This window comes from Mytilus galloprovincialis, chromosome 5, assembly GCF_965363235.1.
Source record: "Mytilus galloprovincialis chromosome 5, xbMytGall1.hap1.1, whole genome shotgun sequence".
NCBI lineage: Eukaryota > Metazoa > Mollusca > Bivalvia > Mytilida > Mytilidae > Mytilus > Mytilus galloprovincialis.
The window spans coordinates 57,561,464-57,574,814 of record NC_134842.1 but is presented as its reverse complement, the minus strand read 5'-3'; the positions used below and the strand labels follow the sequence as shown (position 1 = coordinate 57,574,814).

Below are 13,351 nucleotides of genomic sequence, written 5' to 3'. Positions count from 1 at the left end.
GGTAGCCACAAAACCAGGTTCAACCCACCATTTTTCTTTAAATGTCCTGTACCGAGTCAGGAATATGGCTGTTGTTATCTAATAGTTCGTTTCTATGTATGTTGCATTGTTGTTAGTTTTTTGTTGCACTTCAGTGTTCTGTTGTTTCGTTGTTTTCCTCTTATAGTTGATGTGTTTTCCTCGGTTTTAGTGAGTAACCCGGATTTGTTTTCGCTCTATCGATTTCGACTCTTGAATAGTGGTATACTACTGTTGCCTATATCTAGACCATTATGCAATGAAACTAACAAAAATTGAAAAAAAAATGTTCCAACAAAAATATCGAGTTCAAAGGAAAATTCATAAAACGGAAGTCCATAAACCATGACAAAATTCGAAAAGAATTATATCTTAATGAATGTACTGCTATTGAATTATTGTCTTCCCATGTACTAACTAGTTCGTCGATTCTTTCCCGTATGCAGTGACCCTAACTACGAGAACGATACCTCTTCTTAACTGCAGCCACCGCACAGTGCAAGATCGAGTCGAAAACCGTGTTGAAAGAATGTAAACAAACGTTCATATTGTGTTAATTTACGTTTTTTGATTGAGTTAAGCCTTCCGATTGATATTTTGTCGTGTGTTTTACTATGTTGTGATGTTATACTATTGTTTCAGAAAAAGGAAGAAGGTTTGGTACCATTAAAACGTTTAATCCCGCTGCGAATGTGTGCACCTGTCCTAAGTCAGGAATCTGATATACAGTAGTTGTCGTTTGTTTATGTAATTTATACGTGTTTTTCGTTTCTCGTTTTTTATATAGATTAGACCGTTGGTTTTCCCGTTTGAATGGGTTTTCACTAGTAATTTGGGGCCCTTTATAGCTTATTGTTCGGTGTGAGCCAAGGCTCCGTGTTGAAGGCCGTACATTGACCTATAATGGTTTACTTTTATAAATTGTAATTTGGAATGAGAGTTGTCTCATTGGCACTCACACCACATCTTCCTATATCTATTTGAAGGTAAATAGTAATAACTGATTTTTAAATAAAAAACTTAATACAACAAATCATTTAACGACTATATGTATTACGACATTAAATGTATTCCATTCAACATCATTTTTATTCTGTTTATGAATTGATCGTATGTTTTAAGGAACACGCAAAATAACAAAAATACCGAACTCTAGGGAAAATTCAAATCGGAGAGTTCCTTATCAAAAAGCAAAAATAAACGCTCGAACACATCAAACGAATGGACAACAACTGTCAATTCCTGACTTGGTACAGACACTTCCTTGTGTAGAGAATGGTGGATAAAAACTGGTTTTATAGCTAGTTAAGCCGCTCACTTGTATGATAAATAGTTTTTTTCTGCATATAAGTATACAAAACTTTCCATAATATAACAAACAAACAAAATGAAGTAATAGTAAAATATTCAGTTTGTTATTTAACTTTCAACAAAATGATAATGATTGGCGCTTCATGTTCGTCGATCAGTTTAGTTTTCTTTGTAGCGTTTTGTTGACTATTGAAATGTATTGCTTGCCTGTTTTTTTTTTCTTTCGACCACGGTGCTGTCTGTCTTTCTTCGAGTGAAGGAATTATTGGACGTTAAACTATTATAACAATTATTTGATCAATCGAGTTATGACATTGAAGGTTTCTTTATGATTTTCATTTCCTTTTCAGGTTAAATAAACATGATTTTTGAAAATTGGTTGTTATGGACCAGTTTTGTTGTCCGTTTTGCATTAGGCGAAAGAAATCAACACGTCGAAAAGCCTCTTATCACCAACGGCGACGTCCCATTAGTTGCCAAATTGGATACAACGATTCTTGACAGAAATATAAAAGATTACGTTAATGTCACAGCTGAGAAAAAGATCAACGAAACTATCAACGAGTTGAAAAAGAATATACTGAACGAGATTCTTAGCAGTAAGTATATTTCATTTTCTATCTTCTTTAATAAGCACTTCTATCACTCATTATGTTGATTACAAAATGATCATGTAAACTCTTCAAATTTCAGGATTATTTCATGATACACCTGAAAGAAAATATCATTTTACTTAAAAAATAATTACGTGTCCTGGCATTAAAAAGAGTGACATATATAGGTGGTCACAGAAAAACCGGTGAGAACGCATATGCTCCGGAAGTGTACTTTATCAATTGGCAATATCAAAAGCTCAATTACAACACACAAATGGAAACAACTGTTATATTTCTGACTTGGTACATGTATTCTTTATTATGTGTATGTAGAAAATGGTGATTAAACCTAGTTTTATAACTTGCCAAATCTCTCACTTGGATGACAGTCAAATAGAATTCCATTATATTGATAACACTTTGTCAGCAAATAAATTACCTTAGCTGTATTTGGCAAACTTTTAGGCATTTTTGGTCCTCAATGCTCTTCAACCTTGTACTTTATTTTTCCTTTTTAACATTTTTTTATTCGAGCGTCGCTGATGAGTCTTTTGTAGACGAAACGCGCGTCTGGCGTAAATATAAAATTTCAATCCTGGTATCTATGATGAGTTTATTATCAATTTATCTGAATTTCAAATTAAATGATAGCGATCTTCAATGGATTTATTTTCTTAACGTTCTTTTGACGCTTTAAAACTAAACCAATCGATATGAAATACATTGCAAGTAAAAGTGCCATTAGACGTGTAAACTCTTATGATCTATAATTTACTTTCTTTAAGCTAAATATCCACGAGATTGTGAAGACATAGGAGCAATAGGAAGTGGAGTGTACAGAATATACCCTATCGATACACGAGGGTTTGATGTTTTCTGTGATAACCATCACGAAAATGGAGGTTGGACTGTAAGTCAAGTTTGAATCGTTACTTGTCATTTATGTAAAAAAAAAAAGAAGAAGGGAAGTCAACGAGTACTCGAGTACTCGAGTATTGCTCGGTAGTACCAAGTATCGATTATCAAAATGATACTTGACTAATCGGTTTCTTGTTAGAATGTTGTTTCTTTCTTGAGTGTATAAACAAACAAAAATATTTTTTATTGAGTGCGCATCCCGGGACCGGGAAATTATTATAAAAGAGGGACGAAATATACCAGAGGGACAGTCAAACTCAGAAATTGACAATAAACTGACAACTCCATGGCTAAAAATGAAAAGGACAAACAGACAAACAATAGTACACATAACGCAACATAGAAAACTAAAGAATAAACAACACGAACACGAACCCCACCAAAAACTAGGGGTGATCCCAGGTGCTCCGGAAGGGTAAGCAGATCCTGCTCCACATGTGGCACCCGTTAAATTAACCAATATTAAAATATTCAATTCGAATGTTTGCGTTTAACTGTCATTTAAAATTCATCCAAACAGATGTACATATAGGATATACCTGAACAAAAGTATTTTACCAAGCTAACGGTTTTAACTTATCATATTCACTTACTCACCTAACAAATTTGAGATATCGCTACATCCCAGAAAAAGTTGACAAGTTAATATTCTTAAATTGCAGCGGGATTAAACGTTTTAATGGTACCAAACTTTCTCTCTTATCTGAAGCTATAGTGTAACATCAAAACATAGAAAGACACTTTATGAAATATCAATTGGAATGGCTTAACTCAGTCAAAAACGTTTACAGCAGTGATTAGGTTATAATTGATTTGAAATAATAAAGATGATTTTCTATCAGATAGTAAAAATTACATTTTGTTGGATGTGTGGTCTGATGCAGCATAAAACACAGTTATAAGTTTTGGGATACAATAATTCATATTTTGTGAAGAATCACACTGAATCTTCCAGAAAATATACTGAAGATGATATTATTAAAATGCTGGACTTTTTGATCGACAATATATTTGTTGAGTTTGGAGGATTTATATTTCAACAGACAGTCGGTATTCCAATGGGTACTAATTGTGCACCCCTGCTGGCTGATTTGTTTTTGTATTCGTATGAAGCAGAATTTATTCAGAACCTTCTAAAAGACAAAAAGAAAAAGCACCTTGCTAAATTCTTTAATTTTACTTTCCGATATATTGATGATGTTTTATCATTGAACAACCCATACTTCAGCCAATACTTACATCTCATATATCCCAGTGAACTTGAAATTAAGGATACTACTGATACTAGAAGGACTGCTTCATACCTTGATCTTTTCCTCAATATTGACGTAGATGGACAACTTCACACGAAAATCTATGATAAACGGGACGATTTCAACTTCCCAATTATCAATTTCCCATTTCTCAGCAGTAACATACCCTCTGCCCCTTCGTATGGTGTTTACATATCACAATTGATACGTTATTCGCGTGCTTGTTCACACTATACGGACTTCATATACAGGAGTGTGCTCCTTACGCAGAAACTGCTCCAACAAAGTTATGAGGAGGACAGATTAAAATTGACACTCCGTAAATTTTATGGACACCATCACGAATTGGTGGATCCATATGATGTCTCTTTAACCAAACTAGCTAAGGACATTTTTACCACATGGTAGATTGTGGTTTGTCATTATGTCGTCTAATCTTTTAATTACCAAACGTGACTTATTCCCGATTGTGACTGTTTTGCTGAATGTGAATTCGCATTACTATAAGACGTGTTTCTGTACTTGTTTATCCCAAATTCATGTATTTAGTTTACATGTTTAATGTTATATTTGTAATTCTCATCGGATTTTGTCAAATGTGTTGACGTCTTTTTTATTATATTTAGGTGTTACGGATAGAAAAATTAATCACCGCCTTTATTAATTATATTAAATTTTGTACGATTATTTACTTTTGAAGTTGGATTCATAACAAACTGGACATATTTATATTACAGTTAATTGCTATTAATAAGTATTGCAATATGCATTTTGTTAATTAATTATCAGTATTTAGTTCTGATATAATCTTAAATCAATCCTAATTCTGTCTCACTTTGATAGTTTTTCATATGTGACGTCATGCTGTTTCTAAATTTCATAAATTCAAATGTGGCATAACGTTTGTACCTTTTCGCCATCGTATGTGACGTCACATTTTTGTAATTACGTTGACGCCTGGACTGATTCGGGTGTGTCTTTTCTGTGTATAAACTTTAATAGCATTATGCATTCGGGTTTATTTTTCTGTAATTAGTTAATACCGTATTTGGCAAAACCTTTTCAACTTTTGATCTTCAGTGCTGTACAACTTTGTACCTTTTTCACTTTCGATCTTTTATATCTGGGCGTTATGTATTCGGGTTTAGTTTTCTGTAATTAGTTAATACTTCAGTTTCTTTATGTATATCTCTTTCATATTCATTTGATAAAATTTACTGTTTGCAATAGCATGAATTGTTCTATATAATAAGAATGTTCTTATCCCGGGCATAAAAACAATGCCGTATTTGGCGAAACCTTTTCAACTTTTGATCTCCAGTGCTGTACAACTTTGTACTTTTTTCACTTTCGATCTTTTATATCTGGGCGTCACTTGTAAGTCCTGTGTGGACAAGGCGCGTTTTTGGCGTATTGTATTTTAAACCTGATGCTTTTTGTTATCTATTAATCATGTTTTTCTTTGTCTAATATGTTCTCCTATTTATTTGTATTGTAGTCCTGTAATATTATGTTGTCATTTCAATGTTATATTTAACTTTGCCATTAAAGTGCGAGGTTTTGCATGCCACAAAACCAGGTTCAATCCACCACTTTTATTCCCCTTTAAAATTGTCCTGTACCAAGTCAGGAAGATGGCCATTGTTATATTATTGTTCGTTTCTGTGTGTGTTGCATTTTAACGTTGAGTCGTTTGTGTTTTCTCTTATTTTTGAGATATTGAGATAAGACGTGGCACGGTACTTGTCTATCCCAAATTCATGTATTTGGTTTTCATGTTATATTTGTTATTCTCGTGGTGTTTTGTCTGATGCTTGGTCCGTTTCTGTGTGTGTTACGTTTCGGTGTTATGTCGTTGTTCTCCTCTTATATTTAATGCGTTTCCCTCGGTTTTAGTTTGTTACCCCGATTTTGTTTTTTGTCCATGGATTTATGAGTTTTGAACAGCGGTATACTACTGTTGCCTTTATTTATATGTAAAAATGGATATTTTTGAATATCAAGAAGAGATTTTATGTGAATATATTAATCAAATATACTTGCCTTATACATTTACATTATAGAATACGTTCCGCGTATTAGAATACTCTCATCGCAAACACCCGGGTGATCCGGAATTTAAAATACCGTATCCGCTTCCGGGTGTAAACCCCACAAACTAACCTGAGTAGAAATCACCAGGTAAGAATTAGTTTTAATGTTGCGTTTAATTGATAATATAAATTATCAATCATACAACTCAAGAAATTTATGAAGGGGTGGAGGTGGATTCAGGCAAGTATATTTAACTACTATATTCACATAAAATCTCTTCTTGATATTCAAAAATATCCATTTTATGTGAATAAGTTAAATATACTTGCCTGATACATTTACATTATAGAATACTCACTGATTACAAAGCAGTGACTGGTCTTTGGAAGGTGGATAAATTTCTTCTATACTTTTTAAAATCCATTACCAATAACATCATAACAGTAACTAACATATATAGTCAAATATTGGTATTTACAACTGTACTAATCATCATTCTGAAATAAAACATATATATTTTATTCTAAAAATTTGTGGGTATCTAAATCCCTCAAATAAAACTTAACAAAAGTAGATTCAGATGACCAATCTGCAGCATCCAAAATAGATTGAGTGGATGCCCCTTTGTATAATGCCCAACTTGGAGCAATTGCACGAGTAGAATGAGCATTAACTTTTAAATTTTCATCTGAATACGATTCTTTTATTGCTTGAACAATCCAACTAGAAATTGTAGCTGTACCTACTGGCTTGTGAGGTTCTTTCATAGCAATAAAAAGTTTGACTTTGTCTGCTAATTGTAATCTCTGTCTAATAACTTTTGTTCTTTCTAAGTATACAGAAATTGACCTTTTAGGATCTAATAAAGGTCTATCTTTGAAATGTGGTACATGAATTTTAGCCCCAAAATGACTTTGTCTATCCTGTTTTGCTAAACCATGTCTAATAAAAGTGATACCCTTATCTTGTATATTCATTGACTCTGGGTCAATCCTAAGACTCTGTAAATCACTGCACTTTCTGAAAGTTGTTATTGCAGTAAGAAAGACTGTTTTCAAAGTTAAAATTTTTAGTGGTACATCATTCAGAGGTTCAAAAGGTTGTTTTTCTAAAGCTTTTAAAACAACTTCTAAATTCCATTCTGGAAATAATTTAACTTTAGGTGGTCTAGAATGGAAAACACCCTTAATCAGTCTAGAAATGTAAGGATGTTGACCAACTGGACAATTTTGAACTGGAGGTAGTACGGCTGATAACATTGACCGATAACCAGATATTGTACGATATTGCAACCCTGATTCAAATAAAAATGCTAAAAAATCAGCAACCTGATTTAAAGTAGCTGTGTAGGGATCAATTTCTTTTGTATCACACCAACTACAGTACTTTTCGAATTTGGCAGAATAATCTTTCTGCGTTCCTGCTCGCCAAGATGCATTGAGCAGGGTTCTAGCTGACTTTGAAAAGCCCTCTGTTTCGAAATTTCGTTCGAGAGATGCCATGCATTTAGACTTAACATCTGAGGATTTGGATGATAAATCCTTGTCTTGGGTTGACTCAATAGATTTTCTAACATTGGTAATCTTATTGGAAGTGTAACCAATAATTCCAGAATCTCGGGATACCAAACCCTCCTTGGCCATTGGGGAGCAATTAGGATAATCTGACACCGGAACTGCCTCATATATTTTAATATCTTCGGTATCAGACAAATGGGGGGAAATATGTAGGCATACATGTTCTCCCATGAAATCGTTAGAGCATCCACTGCAAAAGCATATGGACGTGGAATCCATGTACAGAATATTTCCGTCTGTCTGTTCTCCCATGATGCAAAGAGATCTATCAGAGGATTCCCCCATTGAACAAAAATTTGATTCACCACTGTGTTGTTCAAAGTCCATTCTGTTGGTCGAATTCTTACTCGACTCAACTGATCTGCCAAAATGTTTTTCTTCCCCATAATGTGGGCTGCTTTCAAAACAATGTTGTTTTGGATTGCTATTTGCCATAATTCCCATGTCAAATAGCAGAGATTTGGAGACTTTGTCCCCCCTTGGCGATTGATATACTGTACTACACTGGTATTGTCGCATCTGACTAAAACCCAATTGTCTTTCAGGTGATTCAGAAAATGTTTCAGTGTCAAAATCACAGCTTTCATTTCTAAACAATTTATGTGCCAAGTTTTTTGAGGTGCTGTCCATTCCCCTTGAAAAATCTGGTTCTGGGAAATATAACCCCCAAAACCGCTTTTCGAAGCATCTGTCGTGATTGTAGCAGTGGTATTTGGACATACTAAAAATCGGCCTTTCTGCGTGTTGGCTGAATTTGTTCACCATAAAAGATGGGATTTTAGATGTTGTGTAAATGGGATCTTTATATTCATATCCCTGCACATTGGATTCCAAAAACTCAAAAGATGTAACTGCCATTAATGGGTCTCATGTAAAGACGAGCATTCGGAATCAATTCGATGCAGGACGCCATTGTGCCTAGAATTTTCAAAAAATCTAAAGCTGTTGATTGACCTTGAAACATGTTCTGTATCAACATATTCTCTCCCTTGTTGGGAATACTAAACCCTTGTCCAAATGAAATACTCCCCCGAGGTAAGTGATTTCCTGACTTGGAATAAGATTTGATTTCTCTTTGTTTATGATGAAACCTAGTGAAACTATCAGATTTAGACATTTCTGTCGATCTTGTAACAACTGATTCTTGTCTTGAATTACTATTAACCAGTCGTTTAGATAAATCACTAGTCTGATGTTTTGAGTTCGTAGATAAGCTGCCACTACTGATACAACTTTTGTAAATACTCTTGGAGCACAAGTTGGACCAAAGCACATTGCTTTCCACTGATAACTCTGATTTTGCACATAAAATCTCATGTATTTTCTGTGATTTGGAAATATTGGGAGATGAAAATATGCATCTGACAGATCGAGAGAAATTGCCCAATCGTTCAGTTTCACTAAGTTTATCACTTTTTGCATTGTGTCCATTTTGAAGTGTATTTTCTTCAAATAACCGTTGAGGGGTTTTTAATTTGTTACCATTCTTAGTTTCCCGTTTTTCTTGGGAACCAGAAATAATGTACTGTAAAAACCTCCTAGAGTTTGAGGATTGTGTACTTTTTCTATAACATCTTTTTCCAGCAAAGTATTTATTTCTTCCATGAAAATATCCAAATTTTCTTGAAAAATTATTGTTTTCTTTATTCCCGTCCAAGACGGTTTCTGAATAAATTCCAAGTTGTACCCTTCTTTTATTATTGAAAGAACCCATTTGTCTGTTGTAATTTGTTCCCAATTTTGAAGAAATTTTGTTAAGCGACCCCCTACTGGAATTTCTGGACACATAACTAGACTTACTTCTGAGTCAACTATCATTCCGTTTGGGGATCCGAAATGAACCCCAGGAACTCTTAGTAGTGGTCTTGCCGACTTTAAAGTCTTTCTTGTTTCCCTCTTGTCGGTTAGAACCTGCAGCTTTATCTTTGGCATTGTTGTAACTATTGTAAGTTGAAACAGCAGGTTTCCTACAGCTACTAGAGTTATAGCCGCTGGAAGTATTCTGAAAACGTGTAGGCCTAGCCCCTTGATCAGAAAATTTAGCTGACTTGTTTGAAGATGATCTAGAATCTTCAAACTTCCTCTTTTTTACTAAACTCGGGCAAGAGATCACTTAATTGATCTTTCTGCTCTTTCCTTTTCTCTAAACTAGTTTCACTAGACGAAACGCGCGTCTGGCGTAGTAAATTATAATCCTGGTACCTTTGATAACTATTTACACCACTGGGTCGATGCCACTGCTGGTGGACGTTTCGTCCCCGAGGGTATCACCAGCCCAGTAGTCAACACTTCGGTGTTGACATGAATATCAATAATTTGGTCATTTTTATAAATTACCTGTTTACAAAAGTTTGAATTTTTCGACTTATCCCAGGCATAGATTACCTTAGCCGTATTTGGCACAACTTTTTGGAATTTTGGATCCTCAATGCTCTTCAACTTTGTACTTGTTTGGCTTTATAAATATTTTGATATGAGCGTCACTGATGAGTCTTATGTAGACGAAACGCGCGTCTGGCGTACTAAATTATAATCCTGGTACCTTTGATAACTATTTACACCACTGGGTCGATGCCACTGCTGTAGGACGTTTCGTCCCCGAGGGTATCACCAGCCCAGTAGTCAACACTTCGGTGTTGACATGAATATCAATAATTTGGTCATTTTTATAAATTACCTGTTTACAAAAGTTTGAATTTTTCGACTTATCCCAGACATAGATTACCTTAGCCGTATTTGGCACAACTTTTTGGAATTTTGGATCCTCAATGCTCTTCAACTTTGTACTTGTTTGGCTTTATAAATATTTTGATATGAGCGTCACTGATGAGTCTTATGTAGACGAAACGCGCGTCTGGCGTACTAAATTATAATCCTGGTACCTTTGATAACTATATTCAAGTCCTTTACCGAAGACTCCCTCTTCAGACAAAGGTAAATACTGACATCTTGAACTCAAGTCCTTAATGTTTGATAGCCCTGAGTCATGAGCAGCAGCTTTTCGGCGTATAAGATGAAAAAATGCACCAGATCGGCCAGCTTGGTCTAATGACTTAGTTGACATAGCAAAAATGTCTTTGACGGTCTGACATGCTGTGCTTTTGTCAACACCATCTTCTTCTAGATCTTTCAATAAAGAGCCTAGTGCCTGTTGCATGTATGACATAGAAATAATGTTCATTCTTGATGCCAATTGACCTTGAAACCCAAGTTTCTCAATTTGCTTATAAGTTTGACTATATAATTGTCTATGATTATCCCAAGACCTCATTAATTTTTGACCATGAGTTTGTCTAATCATTGGTTCCAACAAATCATCAAGTTTGGGCACCTGTAAAAAGCTTGCTGAATCATCATTAATTGGAAAACAGCTTTTGTATTCCTCTTTGTAAGCAGATAAATGTTCTGGGATCTTACAACGCCAAGAACTCTCTAATATGTTAACCTGTGCTTGATCTAATATAAGTTCTACTGAAGACTTTTCTTTGCTCAGATCTTCACTAAGTATTTGTGACAAAACATTAGTTGTTGTCTGCCTCTCATCAGACTTAACTTGTTCAAGATCTTGTACCTGTACCTGTTCATTACGTACATTTACATGTTTCAAAAATCTGTCACCTTTTGACATTTGATTAGTGTTACCTTTAACTATACTGTTTCCAGACACACTATAATCATCTACATCTGAATGAATGTCTAATTCATTACGTTCTCTATCGCCTATACTGATAGATATTTCTGAACGTACATCTAGATCTCTGTTTCTAGAAACATGTGGAGACTCCAAATCTTGGTCCAAGTTTGGTTCTAGACTGACAAGCGGTGGTCTACGCTCCCCAGATGGGAGGTTATCCACACTGTGACCACCAGATCCGGGCAAAGCAAAACTTTCCCTACTCTGATCATTGTCAACAGAATTGGTAAATAACTGAAAAATTCTATCCAACTTCACATTAAAGTTATTTTCCATATTAGTCAATTTCTCATCATAGACTGCCTGTAATGAATCTTTCTTTGATGTACGTTTCTTTTTACTTACTTTATCCAAACTGGAAGTTCTAGCAGTGGACTTACTACCAGATTTCTTGAGTTTGCCACCTGCAGTATCGGCGGTCAAAAAAGAAAATTCCGGCGCCTCTCTGCTGTCAGAATCAAGCCTATCGTCATCGCCATCCATAACGACGATATATAAATATGAAATAACAACAGACACAGCCCAAAAGTCGAATGAATATCGACGAAGTTATAAACTATTACTAATTTTAAGAATTGAATGAGAGCATCCGTTCAATTCAACGCAAAAATTAAAACTGATTCTTACCTGGTGATTTCTACTCAGGTTAGTTTGTGGGGTTTACACCCGGAAGCGGATACGGTATTTTAAATTCCGGATCACCCGGGTGTTTGCGATGAGAGTATTCTAATACGCAGAACGTATTCTATAATGTTAATGTATCAGGCAAGTATATTTAACTTATTCACATAAAATCAGTGCAGAGGTTGCAATTTGACATGCTATTTGATTTGAGACAATTAATAATTTTTGTAAACTGCTTTTGAAATGGAATGATAAACTGAGCATCAATTCATTGCAAAAATATTCATTTTAAACAATATAATCCAAATCAGTTCAATTGTTTGGACTTCATTTGCCCTGGGCTTGCGATATTTCCTCAAAATCATAGGTATTTATATTTTCATATTTGTCAATATTTTGACATGTTTAAGGTTTTGCAACGACGTAAAAACGGCAGTGAAAACTTCTATAGGAATTGGTCCGACTATAAAGACGGTTTCGGTGATCTTGAGGGAGAGTTTTGGTAAGGTAAGTAAAATAAGATTACATATAGTTTGTAAATCTTATCGGGAATAATGTATTAACTTGGCGATACATAACAAAGACTTCTACAGCATATAAAGGTCAAAATGTTGTTCTAAGCTCATCTATATATTTAATAACTTTATAATTTGATTATGTGCCCACCGTTCATTGTCAAATTAATCAAGTCTACTCACGGCTGTTTAAATTGTTTTTAGTGAAAGTTTTAACAAGAGCAAGCATAATTATAAAGTTCAGCATTCACTTTTTAACTTTATGTTGAATGTTACATGCATATTTGATAACGCAGTCAAATTATCTTTCCATTACAATTCTGACACGGATGCTAAGCGTGGTAAAGAGGTTTCAACTTTAAAAATCTAATTGTTTTGCACAATGATAAAATCTTCAAAAACATGATCAGAAATATTTTTCGTTTTAGGTAATATAAAAATACACGAGATAACAAACAAAGATGAGTATGAACTTTATATACAACTCGAAGATTTTGATGGCCAGAAAAGATATGCGAGGTATCAGACATTCTTTGTTGGTGATCCTTCAAACATCGTTCACTGTCACGGATATATTTTGCTTAAATATCATCAGTGTATTTCATGGCAAATCTAGTTTTTCGGACAGAAAAATTAATATTGATTTATCGATTTTCATTATAATATGTATCAGCATTTCGTGTGTATATTTGTCTAAACGCTTTCTAATTAACCACCGAGATTACATCCGAATGCTGCCAACGGTCAAATAACCCGATATAAACATAAACATAAATATATAGCGAGCATGTGCAAATTGGATTTTTCTATA

The 13,351-nt window shown here is 34.5% G+C and overlaps 1 long non-coding RNA gene across 1 annotated transcript; it reads left to right on the top strand.

The window, feature by feature from the left end:
- Positions 1-1,679: 1,679 nt before the first annotated feature.
- Positions 1,680-13,136, top strand: LOC143074618 (uncharacterized). The gene is made up of 4 exons (XR_012977970.1): positions 1,680-1,928; positions 2,711-2,835; positions 12,436-12,532; positions 12,969-13,136. It is a non-coding gene; the product is annotated as an uncharacterized LOC143074618 (long non-coding RNA).
- The last annotated feature ends 215 nt before the right edge of the window (positions 13,137-13,351 follow it).